The sequence below is a fragment of the Tachyglossus aculeatus genome, chromosome 7 (genome assembly GCF_015852505.1).
Source record: "Tachyglossus aculeatus isolate mTacAcu1 chromosome 7, mTacAcu1.pri, whole genome shotgun sequence".
NCBI classification, from domain to species: domain Eukaryota; kingdom Metazoa; phylum Chordata; class Mammalia; order Monotremata; family Tachyglossidae; genus Tachyglossus; species Tachyglossus aculeatus.
Genome location: NC_052072.1, coordinates 10232805 through 10250252, shown reverse-complemented (window position 1 = coordinate 10250252; position 17448 = coordinate 10232805). Strand labels below are relative to the sequence as shown.

At 42.0% G+C, this 17448-nt stretch overlaps 1 protein-coding gene and 1 non-coding gene across 2 annotated transcripts in view; both read right to left on the bottom strand.

Annotated features, from left to right (window-relative positions):
- The window catches only part of PARD3B (par-3 family cell polarity regulator beta), a 994526-nt gene that overhangs the window by 625268 nt on the left and 351810 nt on the right, over positions 1-17448 (bottom strand). The window lies entirely within an intron of this gene.
- On the bottom strand, positions 11052-11189 carry LOC119931186. The gene has a single exon (XR_005452043.1). It is a non-coding gene; the product is annotated as a small nucleolar RNA SNORA7 (small nucleolar RNA).

The following is a 17448-nucleotide window of genomic DNA, read 5'->3' as shown; positions in this document are numbered from 1 at the left end:
ACATGTCTGCTTTGTGACTTCGGGCAAGTCATTTTATTTCTTTATGCCTCAATTACCTATCTGTAAAGGCAGCCTGTCGTAGTGAATAGAGGACGGGCTTGGGAGAAAGAAGGTCATGGTTCCCGGCTCCGCCATTGTCGGCTGAGAGACCCTGGGCAAGTCACTTCACTTCTTTGTGCTGCAGTTACTTCATCTGTAAAATGGGAAACAAGACTATGAGCCCCATGTGGGACAGGGACTGTGTCCAACTCAGATCTACCTCAGTGCTTAGTACAGTACATGGCACATAGTAAACGCTTAACAAATACATAAAAAAGAGTTTCTACAATGTCACCTCCTCCAGAAGTCACTCCTCAATTAATCCCCTCCCTGCATCATAATAGTAATAATGGTATTTGTTAAGCACTTACTATGTACCAAGCACTGTTCTAAGCACTGTGGTAGATACAAGGGTATCAGGTTGTCCCATGTGGGGCTCACAGTCTTAATCCTCATTTTACAGATGAAGTAACTGAGGCACAGAGAAGTGAAGTGACTTCCCCAAACTCACACAGCTGACAAGTGGTGGAACCAGGATTAGAACCCACGACCTCTTACTCCCAAGCCCGGGCTCTTTCCACTAAGCCCTGCTGCTTCTCTGGCAGCGCTTCAGTTACATCAACACTCAAATGCAGTGAAATATTCATGTACCTTCACTGATTTATGCATCTATTTTTACTTAGGATGTAAGTCTAATTGCACAATTTTCACTATTTGTTTCCATCAGTGTATGTCTCATTCTTTCCCCATTATACTATGATCTACCTAAGGGCATGGGTTTTTCTGTTTGTCCCTCAAGAGCCTAGTGCAATATTCTGCATGCAGCAGGTGCTTGATAAATAGTGGCAATCACGATGATGGCTTGATTATTATCCCCTTTCTCATTCTAGAATATATCTGGAAAATATGTAAAAAGGAGTCAAAGGGACTCCTCGATAAACACCTCCAAATGGGCAGGGCACCTGGAAAGGCGAGAGACACAGCCACGTGTGCAAATGAGGAGAATTCACACTCTTACCAGATCTGCAGGGCACTCTGCCAATCACCTCTTGAGAGTTGGCACCAGCTGTTCTTTGGGATGTGGGCCTGCGTCCATTTCATGGCCCCAGTGGCAATGTGGTACGACACTTTTGGGGTCAAAGGGTGGTAATGGTATGTGCCTGCAAAAGCAGTTGGCTCCGAAGCATCGCCTCAAAGTTTAAAAGCAAAATCTGATACGTAGAAGCAGCTGGGCAATTACATTTTGAAAGAAAACTCATGGGGTTGTGTAAGGTACAAATGTGGATAAGTAATCTGGATCAGTATCAGCCGGCTAGTTCAGTTGGATCGAGCGTGGCGCTAATAACGCCGAGGTCGTGGGTTCGACCCCTTACGGGCCAGTTGCCTTTTGATACATTTTAGAAGCAGCGGGGCCTAGTGGAAAGAACATGGGACTGGGTGTTAGAGGACCTGGGTTCTAATCTTGGTTCCGCCACTTGTCTGCTGTGTGACAATGGGTAAGTCATTTCACGTCTCTGGGTCTCAGTTCCCTCATCTGCAAAATGGGAATTCAATACTAGTAAGCAGCGTGGCTCAGTGGAAAGAGCCTGGGCTTTGGAGTCAGAGGTCATGGGTTCAAATCCCAGCTCTGCCACTTATCAGCTGTATGACTTTGGGCAAGTCACTTCACTTCTCTGGGCCTCAGTTCTGTCATCTGTAAAATGGGGATGAAGACTGTGAGCCCCCCATGGGACAACCTGATCACCTTGTATCTCCTCCAGTACTTAGAACAGTGCTTTGCACATAGTAAGCGTTTAATAAATGCCATCATCCTACTTAGACTTTGAGCTCCATGTGGGATGTGATTACCTTGAATCTACCCCAGCTCTTGGTTCATTGATTGGCACATAGACAAGTGCTTAACAAATAAAACAATTATTATTATTACTGTTATTACTAATTTGGAATTCCGGCTAAAGGGCCATTTGATGGGATATAAAAATACTATAATAATAATGACAATACTAATCATAATAATAATATCCCATCAAATGGCATTTTAGCCAGCATATCAAACACTACCAATCCTGTGTGGTTAAACAGTTTCTGTAAAGAGGTCTACCAGAGTTATAACCCAGACTAAACATCTGCCTTGTGAAACGGAATTCTTCTCGTAAGACTATTCATTCATTCATTCGATCATATTTTTTAAGCACTTACTATGTGCAGAGCATTGTACTAAGTGGTTGGGAAAGTACAAAGCAACAATAAACAGTGACATTCCCTGCCCACAACTATCTCACAGTCTAAAGCTGGGGAGACAGACATCAATATAAAAAAATAAAATTACACATATATACATAAGTGCTGTAGGGCTAGAACGGGGGAGAAGAGCAAAGGGAGCAAGTCAGGGTGATGCAGAAGGGATGGGGGAGATGTGAAAAGGTGAGGCCTAGTCTGGGAAGGCCTCTTGGAGGAGATGTGCCCTCAGTAGGGCTCATTGTCTGTCAGATTTGAGGAGGGAGGGTATTGCAGGCCTGAGGTAGGGTGTGGGCCAGGGGTCAGCTGCAAGAAAAAAACTGTTACATACTATCTATTGCCGTTTTCAAATCCAAATTCAATCTGAATACTACATATGTATGCTCATGCAGTAGGATGAGGAGAAAACACTTATCATCGCACACAAGGCACTTTAAATCTGACAGGTGAAATTATGAGAAGCAGTGTTGCTTAGTGGAAGGAGCATGGACTTGGGAGTTAGAGGTCGTGGGTCCTAATTCCAGCTCCACCACTTGTCAGCTGTGTGACTTTGGGCAAGTTGCTTAATTTCTCTGTGCCTCAGTTACCTCATCTGTAAAATGGGGATTAAGACTGTGAGCCCCACCTGGGACAATCTGATCACCTGGTATCTCCCCCAGCACTTAGAACAGTGCTTGGCACATAGTACGCACTTAACAAATACCATCACTATTATTATTATATGTGGCAAGGAAGAAGAGAATGAGAAGTACATTCATTTATGCGATCATATTTCCTGAGCTCTTCTTGCGTGCAGAGCATTTATTCATTCATTCATTCAATCGTATTTATTGAGCGCTTACTGTGTGCCGAGCACTGAACTAAGCGCTTGGAAAGTATAATTTAGCAATAAAGAGAGACAATCCCTGCCCACACTGGCTTTACAGTCTAGAAGGCGGAGGGGTGAGACAGACATCAAAACAAGTAAACAGGCATCAGTATAAAGATAATTATAAATATATACACATCAAAACAAGTAAACAGGCATCAGTATAAAGAGAATTATAGATGTATATACATCAAAACAAGTAAACAGGCACTGATATAAATAAATAGAATTAACAGGCATTAATATAAATGAATACAATTCTAATCCTGGTTCTGCTGTGAGACCTTGGGCAAGTCACTCAACTTCTCTGTGCCACAGTTAACTCAACTGCAGAATGGGGATTAAGACTGTGAGCTCTATGGGGGACATGGACTGTGTCTTACCTGACCAGGTTGTATCTACCCCACTGTTAAGTACAGTGCCCAGCACATAGTAAGCACTTAATAAATACTATTAAACAAAAGGGGAATCTAATGCCATTTGTCCTATTGGAGATAATGCATTTTGTACAATTGAGAACACCAAAGGTTTATCTCCTTGAGCTCATTTTCTACCCTTCCTTCTTTAGGATGTTTAATTATTACAATTTATCCGCCAGCCATTAATTTCTATATTTGGTGTGTATTTGGAAGTCCCTTTCTTTCTGGAGTGGTTGATAGAGTTTGAATTCAAGAGAATCTGGTCATTTTACCTCATTACCACCCATGTTTATAATCAAAATCAGTCTAGATGGAGCAGAGGCTAGCAATTTACTCAATAGGGCAGGAATCCTATCTATCATGAAGCAATCAAGATGCCTCAATATATAACACTAGGGGGGGAAACTGAAATCAGGTTGAGAACCACTTTACCATCTACCTTTTTTAATCATTAAAAATAAATAAATAAATAATCAGAATGTGTGGGACATTCACCAGACTGATACATCACGGGATAATGCGGACTGTACTAAATGTTTGGATTAGATCGGTTGTATCCCTAGTATCTTTGGGTAGCCAGAAATGTGTCTGAGTAGCCTGCTGGAATCCTACAGGGGACAGCTTAGGTGGTATTCACATTAGCCAAAATGGCAGCAGCCAGTATGGAGGTCAGTAAGTAAATCGTATTTATTGAGCACTTAATGTGTGCAGAGCACTGCACTAAGAGCTTGGCAGAGTACAATATAACAATATAACAGACACATTACCTGCCCACAACGAACTTACATTCTAGAGGTGGAGAAGGAAGAGGATGAGGAGGAAGAGGAGGAGGAGGAGAAAGATCCGCCCGTAACACTGCCTTCACAGTGGCTGTAGCATTCCTTTCTCCTCCTCTAGACTGTAAGCTCCTTGTAGGCAGGGATGTCACCTTCCAGCTCTATTGTATTGTACTTTCTCAAGTGATTAGTACAATGCTCAACACACAGTGAATGGTAACTAAATTCTGGCTCTGCCACTTATCAGCCGTGTGACTTTGAGCAAGTCACTCAACTTATCTGTGCCTCAGTGACCTCATTTGTAAAATGGGGATGAAGACTGTGAGCCCCATGTGGGACAACCTGATTACCTTTTATCTACCCCAGCCCTTAGAACAGTACTTGGCACATAAGAATAATAATAATAATAATGATAGTATTTGTTAAGTACTTACTATGTGTGAAGCACTGTTCCAAGCGCAGGGGGGGATACAGGGTGATCAGGTTGTACCACATGGGGCTCACAGTCTTAATCCCCATTTTACAGATGAGGTAACTGAGGCACAGAGAAGTTAAGTGACTCACCCAAAGTCACACAGCTGACAAGTGGCGGAGTCAGAATTAGAACCCATGACCTCTGACTCCCAAGCCCGCACTCTTTCCACTGAGCCATGCTGCACTCACATAGTAAGTGTTTAACAAATACCATCATCATCATCATCATCATCATCATCACTGAGTCCCACCACCCTGTCCAATAGCAAGCATAGATGGGTTATTCTTGGAGGCTTTTTGAGGTGATGGGATCAAAAAAATGTGCTTTACATACCTTTGGGACACCTGGGCTATCGATTCATTCATTCAATCCTATTTACTGAGCACTTTCTGTGTGCAGATGACTGTTCTAAGCGTTTGGTAAGTACAATTCAGCAATAAAGAGGGACAATCCCTGCTGACAATGGGCTCACAGTCTAGAAGGGGGGGAGACAGACAGCAAAACAACTAAACGGGCATCAGTAGCAACATTATAAATAAATAGAAGCATAGATATATACACATCACTAATAAAAATAAATAAAAAAAAGAGGGGCTTAGTTTGGGAAGGCCTTCTGGAGGAGGTGAGCTTTCAGTAGGGCTTTGAATGGGGGAAGTGTGCTAGTTTGGTGGATGTGAAGAGGGAGGGCATTCCAGACTGAGGTAGGAGGTGGGCTAGGGGTCGATGGCAGGATGGGCAAGAACAGGGCACAGGTCAATCTGTGATCGATCGATCGATCTAGGGCATTTATTGAGTGCTTACTGCATGAAGGGCACTTTACTAACTGTTTGGGTGAGTACAATACAACACCTCTTCTGAACTGTGAGTCCACTGTTGGGTAGGGACCGTCTCTATATGTTGCCAACTTGTACTTCCCAAGCGCTTAGTACAGTGCTCTGCATACAGTAAGCGCTCAATAAATACAATTTAATGAATGAACAATATAAATGTGCCCACTTTAATTTGGAAAACTTCAATGTTTCAAAAAAGAGCACAGTAAAGTGCTGCTACCCTGCAAGGCAAGAGCGTAACTCAGGAATTCAGGTTTAAATAACAAGATTGGTTTAACAGAGCAAGCCCACAAGAAATGTATCTGTGCCAACTTTGTTTTACAGGGAATGCGTTCTTTTACTGATCAATTTTATAAGGAAGTAAAATTCTTTGAAAAACTTCCACCTCCAATCTAGCTCAAGGCTGTCCATTTGGCGTTACCTGAAAAATCATCTGGGTTTCATTCATTCATTCATTCATTCATTCATTCATTCAATCATATTTATTGAGCGCTTATTGTTTACAAAGCACTGTACTAAGTGCTTGGGAAATACAAGTTGGTAACATATAGAGACGGCCCCTACCCAACAAGGGGCTCCCAGTCTAGAAGGGGGAGACAGACAACAAAACAAAACAAAACAAAACAAAACAAAATAAAATATGTGGACAACAACCTGTTTCAGACAGGTGACTAAGAAAAGAGAGAGAGAATGGGGCAGGGTCAAAGCTGAATTTTTCATGATGAAATTTCCATGAAAAATGCTTCAGAAGTAAGTGGATTGTAGGGTAGGAGCTCTATATGCGCACTCACAGATTAAACGATTACTGAAATTTAGGATGGCTAATCATTCTTGACTAGTAGAACGAAGAATGAAGCCAAGAGCAAACAGCAAATCAATCCCAGACTTGCTAGAAAAGGCTCTGCCTAGACTTTGTAAGAGGCCAAATCCTCCCATTGTATGAAATAGCTTCTCAGGAATAAGTTTGCACTTCATGGATCACCTAAACTCCTTTAGCCATGCAACTCATGAATTGCAGGGTCAGTGCACTGATGATCTAAAAGGCAGTGCGGCTTCCAAAAATCCTTACTTCCTTGTAAAGAATTACTTATGCTGTAGGAGCACTTACTCACTGTGTTCCTGACTATATATTTGTGTAATCTTTTCTATTGTCAAAAGAAGTTGCTTATCCCAAGAAAACAGGATCGATAAATGTGGCACGAATAATTACTGGGGGAAGGGTTCAAGAAATAAGATTGATTGATCGATTAAGGGCTGGATTAAATAAGAGGATTAGGGAAAGTGCCGGAAAATGAGTACTGGCTCGAACCTTGGCCTTGGTATCCTCCATCTTGGTTTCTTCTCCTTCCTTCAAGCTTCATGGAGGTGAAGGAGGATGTGGTAACTTCTGGGGCAAGGCTGAAAAGGGGTAAGAAGTAGGACCCCCTGCCAGCCAGCTGTAGCTACCCATCAGGTGAGACTGGGCTCTGATGAGGGAATGGGAGAAGACTACCTAGATAATAGTAATAATAATAATTGTACTTGTTAAACACTTACTACATGTCAAGCACTCTTCCAAGAACAAGGGTAGATCATCAGGTCCCACATGCAGGGCTCAGTTTGTAAGTAGGAGGGAGAACCAGCGTGGCTCAGTGGAAAGAGCATGGGTTTTGGAGTCAGAGGTCATGGGTTCAAATCCCGGCTCCACCAATTGCCAGCTTTGTGACTTTGGGCAAGTCACTTAACTTCTCTGGGCCTCAGCTCCCTCATCTGTAAAATGGGGATTAAGACTGTGAGCCCCCGCGTGGGACAACCTGATCACCATGTAACCTCCCCAGCGCTTAGAACAGTGCTTTGCACATAGTAAGCGCTTAATAAATGCCATTATTATTATTATTATTAACAGGTATTGAATCCCCATTTTACAGATGAGGGAACTGAGGCACAGAGAAGCAGAATGGCTTACCCCAGGTTACACAGCAGGCAAGTAGCAGACGTGGGATTAGAACCCATGTCCTCCAACTCCCAGGTACGTGTTCTTTCCACTAGGCCATGCTGCTTTGCTAAACAGGCTCCTTAAAGAGCCTATTTGGTTGGTCATGGACCCAGATGGGTGTCTAGGCATGAGAACTGCTGAGAATCCAGTCCACCACCCACAGTTCTCTTCTGCCACTAAGCACGTATTAGTGTGAACAGATTAACTGGCCCATTCTGGGCCAGCTGCTGCCTGTGTCTGGTGGCAGCATTGACGACGAAGACATGGCAGCAGAGGCGGGGGTCCTTATCCCCTCCTGGTTTCTTTCTTCCACCTCTCTTCTGTTCACTTTCCTCTTTCCTTCTCCCCTTTTTCCCCCTAGCCTTTCCCCATCTCCCCTACTTCTCTCCGTCTGTCTCTTTCTTATCACCTTCTTCCCATCTACCTACAATAGCATCCCCTCCCAAGCCCCAACAATTTTCCTACCATGGGTCCCAAAACCACAATCTAGTCATGACTAGCATTCACAAAAAACAAAATAAAGCAACAAAAAAGAAGTCAATAAATTTAAATAATCACAACAGGAATTCGAGAATAACACAGTTCTGTTCCCATTTTAAATCAGTGCTTTATGACTGATTTCTAATTTTAATAATATGATGTGCCCACACATTTGCAGTGGTAATAAACAGTAAGGCAATATTTACCTTACAAATACAACAATTTAATTTTTGAAAATAGTGATATGGCCTTGGTTTGGCAGTTCAGCATTTCCACAACGGACAACATTAGCACCATTTCATTTCCTTTTGCCTTTATAATATTACCTTAGCAATGTTACAAAGTTCTCAGAATACCGATGCAAATCAAAGTCTCATTTCATTGAAACAGCATTACCACAAGAACGCTTTATGAAAAGCCACTACTGTGCATTCTTAGTGCCTGAATCTCAATGATAAAATACAGACTTCATTTATTTTTACAACAAAAAAACTTTTTTTAATAACATCTGGAATTCCCAGGTCTCATTTCTCCGACTCCTAACCTCAGAAAAGAAAGAAGCATTTTCAGGGGGTAGGGGCTCAGACTAGGATTTATGGGGACATTTCTCATCATACAATAATAACAACCCTTTGAATGTTTAAACATGCATGTCTGCAGGAAACAGCCACAAGGCAAAACAAAATAGTCCTGGTTGGGCAGGGATTGATCTTCCAAGTTCTAATAAGGATACAAGAAACCCTGCTCTTCCACAACTGAAAGATCGCTGATCAAAATTACCTGGAATACATATACATTCGATATTTGAAACCTTCGAGAGATTGCACTGAGGTCCTTTTCCCAACCCATGCTTTGCATCATTTCTCTTTTTTAAAACAATTTTACAAAAAACAGTAGAATCCTTAATGTCAGAGCTCAGTGATATCAATATCTACTACTTAATCCTAGTGAATCTTCATAGCACACAATGTAATTTTATTCAGATTTGGGGGAATAGCTGCTTGGATACACTGAGGGCTGTCATGGAGGTAGAAGTGAGATTTTAGAGGAAAATTTTCATGTGGCAATCTGAACTCTTATTTTTCTATTCCAGTCAGCCTGGAGGGGGTGGAGAAAGGTGGGGAACAACAGGAGAGTGGAAGGAAAAAGTGTGTGTGTGTGTGTGTGTGTGTGTGTAAGAATGAGGAGAAAACAGAAGATTAGCTCTCCCTCCCTCCCTCCTTCTCTTCCCTCTCCTCTTTTCCTTTGCTCTTTCCTCTCCTGTCTGGGCTCTGCTCCTTAGAGCACTATATGTTACCTATTAAAAATCTGGAATTTGCCCGTCCCATTAGACTGTGAGTTCCACAAGGCAAGCATCTTGTCTTTTACTTCTATTTTACAGCCCCAAGTGCATAGTAGAGTGCTCTGCAAGCTTCTTGTGGGCAGGAAGCTACTTGTCAAATTGTACTCTCCCAAGTGCTTAGTATAGTACTCTGTACATAATAAGCGCTCAATAAATATGATTGATTGTTTGAAAGTGAACCAGATCCCCCGGGGCTCAAGCTGGATAACTAATCAACTCAAAGACAAATTCATTTGGGCCCTGCCCAATATTGCCTCTCTCCTTCCCCTTCCCAGTCCCACAGTCACCTCCTTTAGGAGCTGGAGAAGGGGGGAGTGACATGGGCTGGAGACACTTTCCCAGTTCCCTGCTCACAGGAAGAGAAGACTGCATCGGCAGGGATCACCTCTCCTAATTCCCCTGTATTGCACTTTCCCCAGCACTTAGTGCAATGCCCTGCACAGAGTCAGGACTCAATGAATGCCATCGATTGATCGGTTGATTGAAAAGAGCAGGGAGATGAGGGACACAGCAATCTCCATTCCCACATTGCTCTGTCCGAGGCCGAGACAAGCTGACAGAGACTCTAGCTTCCCCTCTGTAGCCAGAAGAGGAGTGAGTTTCATGTTAAGGCTCCTTCTGCTACACAGAGTCCCTGGTAGAAAGTGGCTACAGGGCCTGGCTTGTCTAGACTGTGAGCCTGTCTTCTACACTGTGAGCCTGTTGTTGGGTTCGGATTGTCGCCATTTGTTGCTGACCTGTACTTTCCAAGCGCTCAGTACAGTGCTGTGCACATAGTAAGTGCTCAATAAATAATAAGAAGAATAAATAATGATGGTATTTGTTAAGAGCTTACTATGTGCCAGGCACTGTTCTAAGCCCTGGGGTAGATACAAGGTAATAAGGTTGTCCCACGTAGGGCTCACTGTCTTAATCCCCATTTTCCAGATGAGGGAACTGAGGCACAGAGAAGTTAAGTGACTTGCCTAAAGTCACACGGCTGACAAGTGGCGGAGCTGGGATTTGAACCCATGATCTCTGACTCCCAAGCCCGTGTTCTTTCCACTAAGCCACGCTGCTTCTCTATAAATAAATGCAATTGAATGAATGAATGAATCTTGTTGTGGTGGAGTTCACTGGAACCTGACACTGGGAATGGAACTGGTTGGGAGTAGCCTCCTTAACCATTGGCCACAGGGTCAATAGCCATTTTTACTGCTGCTGGGAAGGAAAAGGGTAGGTACCACACAGCACAGAGTTTCCTTCTCTTGGGCTGGTCATCACAGTTTTTTCTCCCCCCTTCAAAATCCTCCTAAAATCCCATCTCCTCCAAGACCTTCCCCGACAAAACCCTTCATTGCCCTACCTGCTCTCCGTTCTGTATTGACTAATCACCTAGCTATGGACCCCTTAAGCATTTTGATACCCCAGCCTCACAGTCTCGTCTTATGCCATCGAGTTGTTTCCAAACCATAGCGACACCACGGACACATCTTTTCCAGAATGCCCCACTCTCCATCTACAATTGTTCTGGTAGTGTATCCATAGAGTTTTCTTGGTAAAAATATAGAAGCGGTTTACCATTGCCGCCTTCCGCGAAGTAAACTCGAGTCTCCACCCTTGACTTTTGACTTGTAGCCAATTGCCTGCCACCCGCTAGCCACTGCTCAAGCTAGGAATGGAATGGAAATGCCTCTGCTTGACTCTCCCTCCCATAGCCGAGACTGGTAGAGTACTGGAAACTCTCCAGGTGCAACCCTGAGAGGCAGCCCCACAGTACTTATGTAAATATTCCTATATTCTACTATTTCCCCTATCTGTAATTTATTTTAATGCCTATAGACTGCAGTCTGTAAGCTCCTTGTCGGGAGGGATTGCTTTTAATAATAATAATAATGGTGGCATTTATGCTCTGCACATAGTAAGCGCTCAATAAATATGATTGATGATGAAAGCACTGTTCTAAGTGCTGGGGAGGTTACAAGGTAATCAGGTTGTCCCATGTGGGGCTCACAGTCTTAATCCCCATTTTACAGATGTGGGAACTGAGGCACTGAGAAGTTAAGTGACTTGCCCAAAGTCACACAGCTGACGATTGGCAGAGCTAGGATTTGAACCCATGACCTCTGACTCCAAAGCTCAGGCTCTTTCCACTGAGCCACAGTGCTTCTTCTAGCCACGCTGCTTCTACCAACTCTATCATAATGAACTCTTCCAAGTGCTTAGCACAGTGCTCTCACACAGTAAGCACTTAGTAAATAAAGCATTCCAAATACATTGTATATAGTTGTTGCAAAGCAAGAAAAAACATTATTACTGATATTTCTCAAATCTGAAATTTCACCTACAACAAAGAGGCATGTGAATATTCTACATATATTCCCTTTAGACTTTATGGGAAATGCTATTTCTGTTTTGAACATATCTTGTAATGGATCAGAAATTTTTAAGGAAATGCTAATGTGTGCAACAGGGAACAGAAATTCATTTCTTTTTAATGAGTTGCATAGCACAAACACGTACATTTTCAGGGATCAGTGCAGTCCAGGACTCAACCCACTGCAGGCACTTAATAAGGATTGTGCAACAAGTATTATGTCACCCGAGCAGTTGAATCTGATCTCAAGCACAAAGCCATCTTCAAACTCCAAAGCCAAATAGAGGTAGATTTTGTATCATGTTCCCCACTAGGTGAAAAAAGGCCCGTGGATTTTTTGTGTACCACTGTCTAAGACCTCCCCTCCAGTCCATCCAACTGTATTTTATGTGGCAGTTTATTTTGTAAAGCTCTATAAGGCTATTAGAAGAAGATCACAGATAATCTTTGGGATTTCTTCATAGATGCTCACATCTTTCTAACATGGAAGAAGCAGCAGCAGGGTGAGTAAAGTGTACTTGTACTCCCAGGAGTGGCTATCTCCTTCTCCAATTCAGTTCTTCAAATGCCAAATAACAAAGAACTTGGAACTTATTTAGCCTTAGCATTATAAGAAGAAATAGAACATTTTTGAACACTATTCTGTTGAGTTAAACCTTTAATGCTCTTCTGATCCTGAATGTATTCCAAGCCTTTTCCTTTTCATCCTAAAAGTTCAGATAAATCTATAGGGCGATTGTTAGGCTGCTTGGTGACTGAATTTGCTATACTCAGTTCTTACTTTATGAATAACAATTCCATTCTTCAATGGAGAGCACTCCCATTTTCAACATTCTTCTGATGGATATTACATCAGTTAAGAAGACCACTTTAGGAGAGAGAAAATAAAGAAAGTGCTTATTGGTTAGAGTGGTAGTTTATAATTAAATTTAAACTCCACAGGGGACACCACCTTATCTATAGTGATAGAAAAGAAAAGACATGGAGCTCTCAGGAATGTTACTAGGCAAGGCTGAACAAGAACAGCTGAAAATGAACAAAATTTCTTATGAATTTTAAACTGCTTTTTGTACCCTCAATGTCATTATGATGAGGGAAAACTGTATCAGGAATAAATTTTATTCATATTCTAAAATAGACTGTAAACTCCTTGTGGGCAGGGGTCATCCATCCATTCATTCATTCATATTTATTTAGCGCTTTACTGTTTGCAAAGCACTGTACTAAGCACTTGGAAGAGTACAATACAACAATAAATGAACACATTCCCTGCCTATAACAAGCTTACAGTGCACCAACTCTTTAGTACTGGACTCTCCCAAGCCCTTTGAACAGTGGTCTGTACACAGTAGAAGTTCAATTAATACCATTTATGAATTGATAAATTAATTGATTAAAAGCAGTAGAATAAACAGCTCTTCCTATTATAACATAGCACTGTCTGCTTTCCAAAAACCAGGGAAGGAATTAGGATGACACAGACAATACTGAGGTGTGATTTTATAGAATCATTCACCCACATAAATCAAAGTGGCTTATAAATGTGATCTAACTGCCAGTATTGTTATACACAATTAATAAATGGGGAAATTGAGATGGAGAGATGATTCCATGGAATTCCAAGTGGAAGCTTATTTTCCTGATTTTCAAAGCACTCCTACAGTTCCTAGCCCAATCTGCTACTTTGAAAATCATGCTGGTCACATTTAGATGAAACACCTAATCCTTTAGAACATCTGGTTTATGCAAAAACATGAAGGAAGAAATTTCTGGCATTGTTACATGAAACAAATACCAAGAACTCTTCAGCCAGCTGGATGCCACCAAAATCATTGATGTTCTGACAAAGTGTCTATTCTTTCCCTATAGAATAATGAAGGGAGACTTCTGCATTGTTATATAAGGCAATCATATCTATTTTGGAAATTCATGGGTTACATACAATCCATCTGAACACAATCCTTCTGACTTAGGACAGCAAAAGAATAGCTGAGCAAGACAATTATGTACGGGACCAGAGCTGAATCCATGACGAATAAGCCCTCATTTTCTTCCCTTCCCACCCCCCATAATTATCTCTATCTGCTCCTGGAACCCCATTGTTCAGAAAAGCTTGAGAGAAAAAGTGAAGAAATAGATCTAAAGAGTCTATTCAGCACAGAACATGGCTCCCCATGCTTTTTAAAATCTATTTTTGCTCATAAGTTTGAAGGATTTGACTATCAGGGACTCGGAACAAAAAATGGTTGTCGTGCCAATCTATGGTAATAATAACAGTAATAATAGTAACAATAGTTGTTAAATGTTTAAGTGCCTAGCACTGTACTAAGAGCTGGGGTAGACTCAAGATAATCAGGTCGCACAACCGGAGACAGAGGGCAGGGTATGGAGCTGGGCGCATAGCACTAGACTGGAGAGAATAGAAGGCAAGATGGAGCACAATATAAGAAATGGACTAGGGGTCAGAGGATTCAATCTCCCAAAAATATTTGGGGCAGAATCTGACAGTAGCCAGGTTGATACAGGGCAATTCAGCCCTGTGGAGGAAATGGGTTGCTCACAGTTCCCTCCACGGCCGAAACAATGTCCCAACCATTGAATGGTGACTGCCATTTCCCCTCTCAGAGAATTACTGAAGTGGGGTCCTGCACTGAAGTGGGGTCCTGCATTGGCACTGGAAGCTTCCCTTCAAACGTAGGGGCAGGCGGAAATGAGACATATGTGGTAGCGAGGTGTGCCGCTCGGTTCCGAAGAAGGGCCGCAATCCTGTTTCAATAAATACGACTCCTGTGCTCAATAAACGTGATTTATTGATCGGTATGTGCTTCCCAATGCCCAGTAAAGTGATGATGTTATTGGAGATGTTGCCTTCCTTTAAAGAGAGTAGGGGAAATGGTAATAACGGACTTCTTAACTCTCTTTGCTTGTTTAAATCAAGTACTAGTGAGATACCTAACAGTGAGGTTGTTTACCCTTGGAAAAGGACAAAAATGACAGATCAACTCTTCTCCTTTTTTATAGAGGTGTAAATAGAGGAAATGAGTTTAAACTGTCACAGGAGAGTTCTGTTAGATGTATGAAGAGATTCTAGACTATCAGGGTGATTCAACACCGAAGCAGGCAAGAAAGGGAGAGAAGAGCTGAAATCCAGGACCTAGTTAATAACGGAAATGACAGTCATCATTCATGGTTGGAAACTGGGGACTGTATGTATGAAGATCTCTATGAATCTATGCTCCATGAATCTATGATTACCAAAACATTTGCAATCTGCTAGTTAATGTTTTAGGATTTATAGTTACACTCTCCTTTCAATTTACGAGATTTCTATTGCCTTTTTATAAAAAAGCAATTCTATTAGCCCTGAACACTGTGCTAATGCAGCTTTTCCCAGTGCAAGTCAGTATATGACCTCGATCTTCTTTAGACTGAATGTCAGACTAGACCATTGTGCTGACTCCACATAATTCACAATCTGTAGTATATCTTTTTTATGCCTGCTTCTGAAGCAGCCTTTGGTTTATAGTGGATTTTAGCTAACTCCACCAAGTTTAATAATGCTCGAAACTTTCAAGGTCATCTACTATAGTTCCCAAGTACTTAATACAGTGCAATGCATTCAGCACATGTAGAATAAGTATAACTACAACTACTATTAGTTCTAATAGCACTAATACACCACCTGATACTCCCTCTTCTACTTTTACATTTACTAGTACTACGTCTACTGCTACTACATCTACTAGTACTATTACTGGAGGCTACTAGTACTATTACTGGAGACTGGAGCAGGTCCTTTACTTAGGAAGGAGGGAGAACAGATGGAATGGAGGGATAACTGTTGGGAAAAGTCACCTACGAGACAGGCGGCGCTTGAAGAGGCAGCAGAAAAGTCAGTGTGGTAGCACTCTGCATGGCATGCCTCCAAAAACAAGAGGATCCATTCTTACTCTTTTTACAAATTGTCGGTGGTCCCCTAGGAAAATCCAAAGCCACCACTTAGGAGCATGGCCACCTCTCTAACAGACTCTTGCCCGGGCCTGAAATTCAGCGGTCAGTCTGTTGAACAGTTCTCCTGCCAAGGTGAGCTGCCTTCATGATCACCTTCTGAGTTCAAAGGTTTACACATCTGGCCCAGTACTAAAGAACAGGGATGATAAACATTAAGCTGTGATTCACACAGAAAAGAATGAATCTCAAAATTAGATCATTACACGCTTAGTACAGTGCTCTGCGCACAGTAAGTACTCAATAAATACAACTGAATGCATGAATGAAATGAAACCAAAATCCCTCTTCCTGTGTCCCAGAGAAGCTTGCTTTCCCAGAACCACTGACTTCTCCAAAACACCAAACTGCCCAAAGAAGACATGAGTTAGAAACTCAACCCCACTTGTCTCAAGAACCCTTTTAGGAGCCCCTTTTTTTGGAGAGATAATGGATACAACCGGGACCCACCCGGCATCTCCCGAAGATTTTTTAGAAAGGTGGTATCTCACCAGATTCCTGGAAATAGGGAAATGGCTTGGCTCAGGGCTCTGCTGGGTTTTGGCTGCACAAAGCCACAGAACCTTCAGCAAGGGGGAACCCCTGGTTCAGCGGGGCTGATGGCAATGGACAGGGCTCATTAAAATCTCTGCTTGTTTCTCTGAATCTAATGACAAAAAAGAAACGCTGGCAGGGAGGAGGGAGATCGTGGTCCCTGAGGAGACAACCTCACTGCAGTGTCCTCACAAAGAAGCATGATTTAGTAACTCTGGGGATCCCCTAGGGCAAGAGAGGAACACAGCTCTCCATCTCTACTGTTATTTTTTGAAAATCTTTGGAAAGCCCTTGTGGTCATCACAGCTGACTTCCTCCTCTATCTTGATTTCTCTTGTAATGGGGCAACGTCAAAAGAAAGTAGCGTGTTAAAAGAAATACAAGAAGCGGAATGGAAGAAGTTTAGTAAATTAAGGAACCCTGAAAAAGAAAAGGATCATGGTCTTGAAGTTTAAAATGATGGCTTCCAATTCGGAATCTGTATTTTCTCATGAAGGGAATAAAGGGCTGACTACGGGACTGGAGATTGCAGACCAATCAAATGCCCATCAAAATATCAATTGAAAAGGTCATTCCAATGACAATGATTCTTCTGCCTGCTGGTTTTGTATACAATTAAAAGAGTGGAAAAAATATATGCACGTCACCCATTTTGAGTAGCAACCACTTATCAAATCTAACAATTGTCCAGCATGCTATTTAGTAAATAGTAATAAATACTACAGAAGCATGAACTTGCCAATTGACTGGCTAGAGACACCAATTAATTGCCAGCTGATAGCCTCTCACTCAGAAATAACCGTCATGTAACACACAGATGCAATATAGCTATTATTTGAGGAAGAATTCACATTCAAATAGAGAAGCCCTCTGTAGACTCATTCCAAAATCAGTTTAAATCATTTGTAACCAGGGAAATTGCCAATTATTACAGTTGGGAAACAACAGAATTATAGAATGAAATGGAAACATTATGATTGGTCTACGATATCCAGGAATCATCCCGATATTTTCTAGTTCTACCAAAAAAATCCACTTTATAAAATCAATAAAATGCTTCTGTTAGTTTATTCAAATGGGACCTTTAGTTTAGGTGCCTGTTATCTTT